Below are 13,129 nucleotides of genomic sequence, written 5' to 3'. Positions count from 1 at the left end.
GGTGCCCTGCTCTTGGCCAAGTGGGAGGGAGCTCACAGTGGTTTCCTGAGACAAAGCCCTTGCCCTTGAACTTCTCTGACAAGTTTTAATGGAGCCCAAGAATATACAGGGTCCTTGTCCAGGGGAGGCTAGCTGACAAGTGTGTAGCAGAAATAGCAGTCAAGGGTTCAGGGTGACTTGTCTAGGCCACAGTGGGAAGACAGGCTACAGGTTTCCACCTCCATTTCTGCACTATAGCCAAACTTGTATACTACCTGGATTTGAAGGAATGACAATGTGACACTCGACTCTGAAAGCCCTAAGCATTGATCACTACAAGAGGTTTCTGTCCATCCTTTAGATATTGTGACTATTCACATTTATACACATGTGCTTTTTTATTCAAATATGGCTGTCGCAGGGTGTTTATACTTGAGAAAATCTATGTGACTGTTATAAAATTGTGACACCAAATGTTCCTGTGCTGTTGTTTGAGCCTAGCTTGTCCTAGACTGTGAGCTCTTCTGGGCAGGGACCAGGTTACAATGGATTTGTTGTCCTAATGCCCTGCATACGGCCTGGCACATAGTAGGTGCTCAATAAATGTCTGTCAAGTACATTCTGTGTGACATTTTTCTCATGCAGGCTGGCTGTTGAAGTTATCTTCTTGTTGCTAGAACAGAATACCTGACAGATAATCAGAAGAAAGGTTTACTTCAGCATATGGTTCCAGGTTCCAGCCAGCACGGCAGGGAAGGCATGGGGGCAGGAGCTTGAAGCAGCTCATACTTCTGTAGAGGGTGAAGAATGCTGGTGCTCAGCCAGCTCTCTTTTTTTCTTTTCAAGGGAGGATCTTGCTCTAGCTCAGGAATTCACTATGTAGTCTCAGGGTGACCATGTACTCATGGCACATGGCACTCCTCCTACCTCTGCTTCCTGAGTGCTGGGATTAAAGGCATGCACCACCATGTCCAGCTGGATTTTTTTTTCTTTTTATTACTTACTTTTGATTACCTATTTTTTTTATTGTATTAGATATGGACATATTTTCCTACAAACAACATATGTTGGTACCATCCTTTGCCTCCTCCCTGGCTCTTTTCTGAAGAGGCCTTCCTTGTTGGGGATGCAGGTCAACCCCATGGGGATTGTGGGTCGTGCATTATGGTGGGGAGGTAATGTCTCTGCAAAATGTCCCAATTTGTGGCCCTAACAATCTTTCCACACTCTCTTCCGCAAAATTCCCTGAGCCGTGCTGAGAGCATTTTAAGTCTACTTCTGTGATGGGCACTTAGGAGCCTTTGGATCTCTGGTTTGGTAGGTATTGAGTGTTGTCAGTGTCTATCTCCATCACCCTTGTGCTGATATCAGGTTCACTAAGAAAGCAGGACTCTTGCTCATTTCCCCAGATCCTCTGTGGTTTCAGTTGGAGCCGGGGTGGGAGCACACTGGGTGGTTTATCTCCTCAGTTCCAGCTCCTGTCTGAAAAAGAGAAGCAGATTCTCCAATGGAGAATGAAGTCAGCACTGGTTAAGTGAGATAACCCTTACTAATTTAGAGAGAATTAAAAGGGTTTAGACATTCTTATAGTCTAAGGTTAGTGGGAGCTTGACAATGGAAAGCAGAATCATTATCTGGATATGACTCTGACTTGTTTCCCAGTTCCATATTTGGTTTCCTCTCCACTGAGCGGATCTGTTAGCCAATCCAAGAGCAGTTGGTTACCCACCATGGCTGTGTGCCACGATTGCACTTGTGTGAGCATCACGTCAGGTTGTTTGCTTCCGAGTCACTTAGACTTTGAGTTGCTTGGACAGATGTTGGCCACTTTCCCCCAGTAGCTCACGTAGTGCCTTCCAGCACTAGACGGGCTAATTGGGGACTGGCTCTCCTCTGGATTCCAACCAGGTCTCTCCATGATCCGTGCCAACAGCTTTTGGTGTCTTTAGCAATAGGGTCTTACCATTAACCTCTGGTGAGTAATCAAGTGCTCTGACAGAAGTCTGTCTTGTTTGTTTTGGGAGATCTACTAGGTCTCTCTGATGAAGAGCTCATTGTGGATGTAGATCACATCCTGATACAGGGAATTACAGGCCAGAACCAAGGGAAAAGAAAAAGCCAGAGAAATTTGAAGTTGGGTTTCGTCTCACTCTATCCAGGGCCCTTCAATTCAGGTGTTCTTTCTAAGGCCCTCTTGAAGGTTCTACCTTCTAGTCTGACCTCCAGGATACAGGATTCTATAGTATCAGTCCAATTTGGGTTCAGTTTTGTGCTTCCCCACCACCATTTCCCTTCCCCCAAGCCCTACCCTCCCTGTTGTCAAAGCCTAAAGATGCTATTCAGTTATGTCAGCAACTTGGGCTGATCCAGGTTAGGAACTGCAGATGAGTGAGATCATGCGACAGTTGTCTCTCTGTGATTGTGTGAGGTTTTTTTGTTTTGTTTGGGGGGGGGGGCTGTCAAGGTGGAGCCTCACTCTAGTCCAAGCTGACCTTTAATTCATATTCACTATGTAGTGGACTTGAACTCACTGCAATCCTCCTACCTCTGCCACCTCAGTGCTGGGATTAAAGGCATGTGCCACCACACCCAGCTTTTCATTTTTGATTATTGAGAACTTTAAAATATGAGTAGCTGTGAGCTGTACCTGAGACTACATAGTGAATTCCAGGTCAGCCTGGGCCAGAGAGAGACCTAACTTGAAAAAACAAAAAAGGGGGGCTGGAGAGATGGCTTAGCGGTTAAGCGCTTGCCTGTGAAGCCTAAGGACCCCGGTTTGAGGCTCGGTTCCCCAGGTCCCACGTTAGCCAGATGCACAAGGGGGCGCACGCGTCTGGAGTTCGTTTGCAGAGGCTGGAAGCCCTGGCGCGCCCATTCTCTCTCTCCCTCTATCTGTCTTTCTCTCTGCGTCTGTCGCTCTCAAATAAATAAATAAATAAAAATTTAAAAAAAAAAAAAAAACAAAAAACAAAAAAGGGACTGGAGAGATGGCTTAGCAGTTAAGGTGCTTGCCTGCAAAGGCTGAAGACCCATGTTTGACTCTCCAGGTCCCACATAAGCCAGATGCACAGTGATACAAGGTCACACATACACACACATCTGGAGTTCAATTTCAGTGGCTGGAGGCCCTTGTGTGCCAATTTGCTCTCACACACACTTGTTAAATATTTTATTAATTAATTTATTTGAGAGACAGAGAGAATAGGTGGGCCAGGGCCTCCAGCCACATGTACCACCTTGTGCATCTGGCTTACGTGGGTCCTGGGGAATTGAACCTGGGTTCTTGGCTTTGCAGGTAAGTGCCTTAAGTGCTAAGCAATATCTCCAGCCTATAAAAATGTTTTTTTTTAAATTGGGCTAAAGCTGGATGTGATGGCACACACCTTTAATCCTAGCACGCGGGAGGCAGAGGATCACTGTGAGTTCAAGGCTACCCTGAGACTACAGAGTGAATTCAAGGTCAGCCTGGACTAGAAGGACACCCTACTTCAAAAAACCAAAAAAAAAAAAAAACTGGGCTGGGCTGGGTGTGGTGGTGCTGTAACCACTACTCCATCTCTCCAGCCCATTTCTTTATTCTTTTTTTCCAGGTCATATCTCACCCTAGCCCAGGCTACCCTGAAATTTACTCTGTAGTCCCAGGCTAACCTTGAACTCATGGTGATCCTCCTATTTCTGCCTCCCAAGTGCTGGGATTAAAGGCATGCACCACCATACCTAGCTGTTTTTTGTTGTTGTTTTTTAAATATATTTGTTTTAAGCTGGTCGTGGTGGTGCATGCCTTTAATCCCAGCACTTGAAAGGATCACCATGAGTTTGAGGCCACCCCAAGACTACATAGTGAATTCCAGGTCAGTTTGAGCTATAGTGAGACCCTACCTCAGAAAACCAAAATAAAAACTAAAATAAACAAATATTATTTGTTTGAGAGAGAGACAAAGAGGCAGATAGAGAATGAGCATGCCAGGGCCTCAGTAGCCACTGCAAAGGAACTTCAGATTCATGCACCACCTTGTGCATCTGGCGTTACATGGGTACTGTGGAATCAAACCTTGGTCCTTTGGCTGTGCCAGCAAGCACTCTAACCGCTAAACCATCTCCAGCCCTCTCATTCCTTTTGACTTCCTCCATCCTCCATGTCAAAATATTGGTGGGCTCAAAACAGTGGAGGTCTTGTGGGGATACTGGTAACCATGGGTCATAAATGTTTCAGTTCATGTCGGGAGAAATGTACCCCAAAGTATTCTTTCCCATGCTGTGTCTTATATATTTATTTATTTAGGAGAGAGAGGCTGGGCATGGTGGCACATGCCTTTAATCCCAGCACTTGGGAGGCAGAGGTACGTGGATCACTGTGAGTTTGAAGCCACCCTGAGACTACATAGTGAATTCCAGGTCAGCCTGAGCCAGAGTGAGACCCTACCTCCAAAAACAAACAAAAAAAAAAGAGAGAGAGAGAGAGAAATGGACAGATAGAATGGGCGTGCCAAGGCCTCTACCCACTGCAAACAAGCTCCAGACGCATGTGCTAACTTGTGCATCTGGCTTTTATATATATATATATATATATATATATATATATATATATATATATATATATGTATGTATATGTACTTATATACTTATATATACTGGAGAATCAAACCTGGGTCCTTAGGCTTCACAGGCAAGCACCTTAACTGCTCAATCATCTCTCCAGCACCCCTATGCTGTGTCTTAAATTCTTTCCTCCTTTTCCACAATGTTCCCTGAGCTATGGACATTATAGAGATCTAGAGAGTTGAGCTCTTGAGTTTTTTTTTTTTTTTTAATTTATTTGAGAGACACAGAGTCAGATAGAAGGAGAGAGAAGGAGAAAGAATGGGTGTGCCAGGGCCTCAAGCCACTGTTAACAAACTCCAGACGCATGCTCCATCTTGTGCCTTTTGCTTACATGGGTCCTGGAGAATCAAACCTAGGTCCTTTGGCTTTGCAGGCAAGTGCCTTAACCGCTAAGCCATCTTTCCAGCCCTTGACAGCTTTTTATTTTCTGCTTTGTGAGTTTTGAGTCTTTTTAGTATCTACCCACCATGTCCATAGTGAAGGTTCTCTGGCTAGCAGGGAGAACAGCACTCATATTCATTCTGCCACTTCCTCTGCAATGCTTCCTGAGCGCTGGTAGGTGTGAGAGTGTTGACTCATCCTGTGCTAGACAGTAGGTTTTCTGTTGTCATTGTGGTGAGTATTGGGACTCCCTGGTGTTCACCGTCTATAAAAGTAATATACTCTAACCAAAAGTAAGAGCAACATTAATCAAAGGGCATAAAAATACAATTTGAAGGCTTTATTTATTTATTATTTTTATTTTATTTTTTGTTTTTTCAAGGTAAGTTCTCACTCTAGCCCAGGCTGACCTGGAATTCACTATGTAATCTCAGGGTGGCCTTGAACTCACGGTAATCCACCTACCTTTGCCCCCAAGTGCTGGGATTAAAAGCATGTGGCACCACACCCGGCTCTTAATTTGAAGGCTTGTTGATGGACATAAGTTCTCCATTTAGCCCAAGAACCCTAAAAACTTCCCTTTAGGGTCTGTGACCTTCCAAACCATGGGTTTTTGGCTGGGTTCTCAGTACCAGACATAATTCTTAATTCCCTCCCAGTGAACTACCCTTATATCCAATCAGATAGTAGTTGATTGCCCCCAAAACCTGTGTGCCTCTATTGCACCCATAGGTACATTTTTTTTTTGCTTGTCTGTGTAATGTGTATGTGTGTGTGGTGCATGTATATGTATGTGCAGTGCATGTATATGTATGTGCCTTGCAGCACCCCATACACTCACATGCAGCAGGATCACTTGTCTTCCATGGCCACAGTAGAAAGTCTGATGTCCTTTTTTATCGCTCATTTACCTGGTCTTGTGTGGGGTATGTCTTGCAGGCTGGTTGATTTTGAAATTTTGAAAATGAATTTACAGGATTCATGGCTTGTTCAGACTATTGAAGACTTTTCTATCCCAGCAGCTCACATAACCCCTTCCACCACTGACTGCTGACCTCAGAGAGATGGCTTCAAGTATCAGTTCCAGCTTGACATGGCATTTTGAGATAGGGTATCACTATGTAGCCAAGCCTCAAACTCAAGAAGATAGCAGCTAAAGCTCCTTAGCGTTGGACTACAAACTGTACCACCATAACCCCTTGCTGTTTAGTTTTTATGGAGGCTTCATTAGTTAGGCTTAACTGATTAAATCATTGGCCATTGGTGATTCGCAGACTTCAATCTCTCCCCCATGAGGGGGTCAGAAAATTCCAACTCAGGCTATTAGCCCCCAGCCTTCAAGAGTCACCTCTGTGTAAACTGTGCGATGGTGGGCAGGGGCTTATTGTAAATGACAAAAGAGGGCGTGTTTGCCAGGCTTGGTGGAGCACGCCTTTAATCCCAGCACTTGGGAAGCAGAGGTAGGAGGATCACAGTGAACTGGAGGCCAGCCTGAGACTACATAGTGAATTCCACATCAACCTGAACTAGAGAGACCCTACTTCAAAACAAATAGGACGTGGTGATGGTACATACTTTAGTCCCCACACTATGGAGCTGAAACAGGAGGATCTTGGGGAGTCTGAGGTCAGCCTGGGGCTACAGATTGAGTTCCAAGTTTGCCAGGGGTAGAGTGAAACACTGGAGGGTGGAGGGGGAATTAAAAAAAAATGAGGGCTGGAGAGATGGCTTGGCAGTTAAAGCATGAAGGATCCTGGTTCGATTCTCCAGGTCCCACATAAGCCAGATGCACAAGGGGGCACATGCATCTGGAGTTTGTTTGCAGTGACTGGAGGCCCTGGAACACCCATTCTCTCTTCTCTCTCTCTGCCTCTTTCTCTCAAATAAATAAATAAATAAAATATATTTAAAACAAAAATTAGCCGGGCATCGGTCATGGCGCACACCTTTAATCCCAGCACTCGGGAGGCCGACATAGGAGGGTTGCTGTGGATTGGAGGCCACGCTGAGACTTCATAGTGAATTCCAGGTCAGCCTGGGCTAGAGTGAGACCATACCTCAAAAAATAAAAAAAATAAAAAAATAAAAAAAAAAAAAAAGATGCTCCTCTTGAAGCAGGCTTGGTGGCTCATACCTTTAATCTCAGTGGAGGCTGAGGTAGGAGGATAGCTGTGAGTTTGAGGCCAGGCTGAGACTACATGGTGAATTCTAGGTCAGCCTGGGCTAAAGTGAGATCCTACCTAAAAAAAAAATAATAAAGCCGGGCGTGGTGGTGCACGCCTTTAATCCCAGCTCTTGGGAGGCAGAGGTAGGAGGATTGCCATGAGTTCAAGGCCACCCTGAGATGACAGAGTTAATTCCAGGTCAGCCTGGACCAGAGTGAGACCCTACCTCAAAAAAACAAACAAACAAACAAACAAAAAAATAATAATAAAATAAATAAATAAATAATGCTCCTCTTGATTCTATTGGGAGTTTCCAAGAGTTTTGAGACTAAATAAATAGCTTTTTTTTTCTTTTAGCATTTCTTGTTAGATCTTAATACTGTAAACCATCTCTGCCTGTGGGCAAAGCAGCAACAGTAACGCTGTACACTTGGGGCCCCAGCTGTGTGATTGCCAGGTCCAAGCCTGTAACAGCTATAACTCTTTTGGGAGCCATCCTGAGCCAAGCTACTTTTGCTTCTCCCTCCAAGCATCATTCTAAACTAGACTCTCCTTATGTAGACCATGCTAGCCTCATACTTGAATCAATCCTCCTTCCTCTGCCTCCCAAGAGCTGGCCTTTTAGATGACCATGCCCAGCCCAGCTCTTAAATTCTAATGAAAAACCACACTTAAATGATGCTAACTGCTAAATAATCTTTCTTTGAATTAACAGAACCCTCTTTTTTTTTTGTTTGGGGTTTTTTGTTTGTTTGTTTATATGTTTGTTTTCTGAGGTAGGGTCTCACTCTAGCCCAGGCTGACCTGGGATTCACTCTGTAGTCTCAGGGTGGCCTCAAACTCACGGTGATCTGCCTCCCAAGTGCTGGGATTAAAGGTGTGCGTCACCACTCCCGGCTTAGTCTATTAATTTTAATACTTTAAATTCATAAGGCAAGGACTCAGGGATTCCCACAGTTTATTGATGTATTGGTGAGGGATCTCAGGAGCAGGCAGGCAGTGTGCTAGGACTGTGACACTCATAGAATACCTACCTTGGTTTTGTCATAGGTCTTCCTATACTGTGTTCATTATACTATGAGGCACAGGGAGATGAGCATGGTGACTTGTCTGCCAGACCTAGGAAAGGGTCAGAACCATCCAGAGCCAGAGTCATCATTATCTACTGTGTGACCCAGGATGGCACCTAGTCCTGGTACTTGCTGGGATTGTGCTTGGTGATTGGCTGTGTCAAGTGGAGGGCCTTTGTTGCAGCAGTGGAAGGGTACTCAGGGTACTCATTTCACCTTGGTCAGGAGTTCTTGGTCATCCTGAGCTAAAGTAAAATCCTGACTCAAAAACAAAAAAGCTGCTGGCCCAGGCTTGATTCTCTAGCACACATATAAAGTCAGGTACAGGCCTGGAGAGAAGGCTTAGCAGTGATGGAACTTGCTTGTGAAGCCTAATGAGCCAGGTTCAATTCCCCAGGACCCACATAAGCCAGAGGCACAAGGTGGCACATGTATCTGGAGCTCATTTGCAGTGGCTAGAGGTCCTGGCATGCCCATTCTCTATTTGCCTCTTTATTTCTCAAAATAAAAATAAATTCAGGTGCAAAAAGTAACAAGCATCTCGTGTTTATTTGCAGCGGCAAGAGATCCTCGCATACCTGGATCCACATACACATGTGCAAAAAAAACTAAAAAAGATTTGTTTATTTTTTTTATTTTTTTTTATTTTAGAGAGGGAGAGAGAGAGAATTGATGTTCCAGGGCCTCAGCCCCTGAAATTGTACTCCAGATGCTTGTGCCACCTCGTGGGCATGTGGAACCTTGTTCTTGCCTCACCTTTGTGCATCTGGCTTATGTGGGATCTGGAGAGTAGAACATGGGTCCTTAAGCTTCACAGGCAAATGCCTTAACCACTAAGCTATCTATCCAGCCATGGTGGGTTTTTTTTCCCCTGTTTTTGTTTGTTTGTTTTTAAGGCAGAGTCTCACTCCAGCCCAGGCTGACCTATAATTTATGGAGATCCTCTCATCTCAGTCTCCTAGTGCTGGGATTAAAGACATGCTCCAACTATACCTGGCTAATAAAAATCCTGCAATAAAATAGGGAAAGGAGCTTGAAAAGCCTACTGGCCCAAGTTTATTTCCCCAGTATTCAACATAAAGCCAGATGCACAAAGTGTATCTGGAGTTCTACATCTCTCAAATAAAAAAAATTTTTTTAATTATTTTTTGTTCATTTTTTATTTATTTATTTGAGAGCTACAGACACAGAGAGGCACATAGAGGGACAGAGAGAGAGAATGGGCGCGCCAGGGCTTCCAGCCACTGCAAACGAACTCCAGCTGCTTGCGCCCCCTTGTGCATCTGGCTAACGTGGGACCTGGGGAACCGAGCCTCGAACCAGGGTCCTGAGGCTTCACAGGCAAGCGCTTAACCGCCAAGCCATCTCTCCAGCCCTCAAATAAAAATTTTTAACATAGGGAAAGGACCTTGTGGGCAGAGGGGACAGGGAGTGCCAAATATTGCAGCTTTGGTTTCCTGAAGAGTAGAGTCACAGATACCTGCCCAATAGTGGCTTGAGGGCAGGAGAGACCACTGCAAACCAGAACAAGCCCCGTCTTGTTAAGGCTGCAGACTCTTGAGTGCCTTGTCTGCAGAAGGATGGCAGGGAGAACTGGAGCATTCTTCCATACATACCCTACTGCCTGCCCCAGGAGTAACCTGCAGCTTTGGATGCATGTGGACATTGCCTGTGTACTGCACTGGCTGTCATTGCCTACTTTGCTTCCTACCCCCTCCAGAAAGCCAGTTAGAGCCCTGCACACAGCTGGTACCCACTCCCCTTTGGTGGCTCCAAATCTGAAAGTTTGGCCCATCTGCCACTATATGGAACTCCTTGAGATTGGCCTTCTGCCATTGGCAGCTCCTATCTCTAGAACGTTCCCTTTTTTTTTTTTTTTTTGAACAGGCTCACTTTGTAGCCTAGGCTGTCATGAACTCACTCTAAAGACCAGGATGGCCTTGAGCTCACAGTGATCTGCTTGCCTCAGTCTCCTAAATGCTGGGATTATAGGGATTATAAACATGAGCCACACCACCTACAGTTTGTTTCCAGCTTCTCCCTATGTAGCCTTGTCTGGCCTAGATCTCACTAGGTAGCCTGGTGTGCTGGTGCATGCCTTTAATCCAAGCATTCAGGAAGCAGAGGTAGGAGAACTGCTATGAGTTCAAGGCCAGCCTGAGTTCCAGATCAATCAGCCTGGGCTAGAATGAGGCCCTACTTCAAAAAAAAAAAAACAAAAAAAACAAACAAACAAACACAAGAACAAAACAAATAAACAAAAAAAACATAAGCTGAGCGTGGTGGTGCATGCCTTTAATCCCAACACTTGGGAGGCAGAGGTAGGAGGATCGACGTGAGTTTAAGGCCATACTGAGACCCATGCTAGCTTCAGCTTGCAATAATCATCCTGCCTCTGGCTCCTTGAGTGCTGGGACTCTGCCTAAGCATACTTCTTATATACAAGACTGTCTCCTCACAGGTCAGTGCTATTCTGTAGGCAGTATTATTGTCCACATCTAACATACAGAAAGCCAAGATACACAAAGGTTAAGTGGCTTACCCCAGATCACACATCTACTAAGGAGCAGAGCTTGGGGACCCCCAGTAGGCTGGCCACAAGTCTCCTTTGCCTCCTCTGTTAGACTGCCTAACCTCGCCTCCCTCCCCCCCCCATTCTCCCCATAGTCTACAAGAACAGAGCTTCTCTGAGCTTCCATTTCCTTATTCCTTATGTTGATTGCCTCTCTGCCAGTTGTTTCAGAAATACATATAAAATTGCTGCACAGTCAGGTGTGGTGGCACCCACCTTTAATCCCAGCACTTGGGAGGCAGAGGTAGGAGGATCATCTTGAGTTCGAGGCCACCCTGAGACTACATAGTGAATTCCAGGTGAGCCTGGGCTACAGTGAAATCCTACCTCAAAAAAAACAAGAAAAAGCTGGGCATTGTGGCACACGCCTTTAATCCCAGCACTTGGGAGGCAGAGGTAGGAGGATCGCCGTGAGTTCAAGGCCACCCTGAGAATACATAGTAAGTTCCAGGTCAGCCTGGACTACAGTGAGACCCTACCTCGAGAAACCAAAAAACAAATAAATAAATAAATAAAAAAGAAAGAAAGAAAAATCTTCCACTTGCCTCATGACCTAGTCTAAGCATCCACGTGAATAAATCCCTCCTTCCCAGGCCACTGTGGCTGGGGGAGGGGAGAATACCTATCTTGGGTATTTTTCTTGCCTTCTATCTGTGTTATGCTTTGGGCTACATTCTCACTCAGTATATGTAAGATTTATCTTTGATCGCTGAGTCCTTCACTAATTTTTCATTACTGTTTTTGTTTTTTTGAGGTACGGTCTCACTCTGGTCCAGGCTGACCTGGAAGTTGCTCTGTAGTCTGAGGGTGGCTAAGGCCCTGAGTTGCCCATTCTCTGTCTCTGTCTCTCTCTCCTCTAGCCACTCACTGCAAACAAATTCCAGATGCATGCATCACCTTGTGCATCTGGCTTACATGGGACCTGGAGAATCAAACCTGGGTCCTAAGGCTTAGCAGGCAAGCACCTTAACTATTAAGCTATTTCTCCAGCACTTTCTTTTTTGGTTTTTCGAGGTAGGATCTTGTTCTAGCTCAGGCTGATCTGGAATTTACTCTGTATTCTCAGTGTGACCTCAAACTCTTGGCAATCCTACTTCTGCCTTCCAAGTGCTGGGACTAAAGGCATGTGCCACCATGCCCAGCTCTTGAAGTCTTTTTAAATTTTTCTTTCTTTTTTCTTTTTTTTTTCTCAATTTTTTTTTCTTTTTCTGGGAAAAAGAGATTTATTTTGGCTTACAGGCTCGAGGGGAAGCTCCACAATGGCAGGGGAAAACGATGGCATGAGCAGAGGGTGGACATCACCCCCTGGCCAACATAAGGTGGACAACAGCAACAGGAGGGTGTGCCAAACACTGGCACAGGGAAACTGGCTATAAAGCCCATAAGCCCGCCCCCCAACAATACACTTCCTCCAGGAGGCATTAATTCCCAAATATTCATCAGCTGGGAACCTAGCATTCAGAACACCTAAGTTTATGGGAGACACCTGAATCAAACCACCACATTCTGCCCCTGGCCACCATAAACTGATATCCATACATGATGTAAAATACAATGCATTCAGTCTGACTTTAAAAGTCCCCATAGTTTTTATCAATTCCAATGATGTTCATACATCCCCATAGTTCAAGATCTTTTAACTGAGCCATAATACCAAAATATAACCTCAAAAAACCCATAATGGCACAGAATAAATATTCACACTGCAAAAGATGGCATTGGGCATAACAAAGAAACATTCAACCAATACAAGATTTAAAACAACCAGGGAAAACATCAAACTCTGTAGCTTCAAGTCCAGCAACTCTAGCCAGTGACAAATCTTCAAGTCCGATAATTCTAACGAGGAACAAGTCTCTGGCATTCCAATTCCGCCCCTCCAGCTAGGCTACTCACAGTCCTGGGAAACTTCATCGGGGCCGGCAGCTCCTTGGCAGCCATCTCATGGTCCCGGCATCTTCACTGGGTCTCCACTGCAAGCCACAGTTCATCCTCATGGCCCCATGGGGTCTCTATGCAGGCAACCAGAAAACCTGCTTCACACTGCCCATGGCCATTTCCAAAACACAAGACCGTGTTGCAAACTCAATGACCCTCTTTCCAGCATTTCTTATACTCCACAATACCAGGTAGGGTGCCAATTTGTTAATCCAGGGGGTTTGTTTTTGTTTTTTGAGGTAGGGTCTCACTCTGGCTCAGGCTGACCTGGAATTCACTATGTAGTCTCAGGGTGGCCTCGAATTCTCGGAGATCCTCCTACCTCTGCCTCCCGAGTGCTGGGATTAAAGGCGTGCGCCACCATGCCCGGCTTTTTTTCTCAATTTTTATTAACATTTTCCATGATTATAAAAAATATCCCA

Source organism: Jaculus jaculus, chromosome 1 (genome assembly GCF_020740685.1).
Source record: "Jaculus jaculus isolate mJacJac1 chromosome 1, mJacJac1.mat.Y.cur, whole genome shotgun sequence".
Classification (NCBI taxonomy): Eukaryota; Metazoa; Chordata; class Mammalia; order Rodentia; family Dipodidae; genus Jaculus; species Jaculus jaculus.
Note: the sequence above shows the minus strand (reverse complement) of the source record.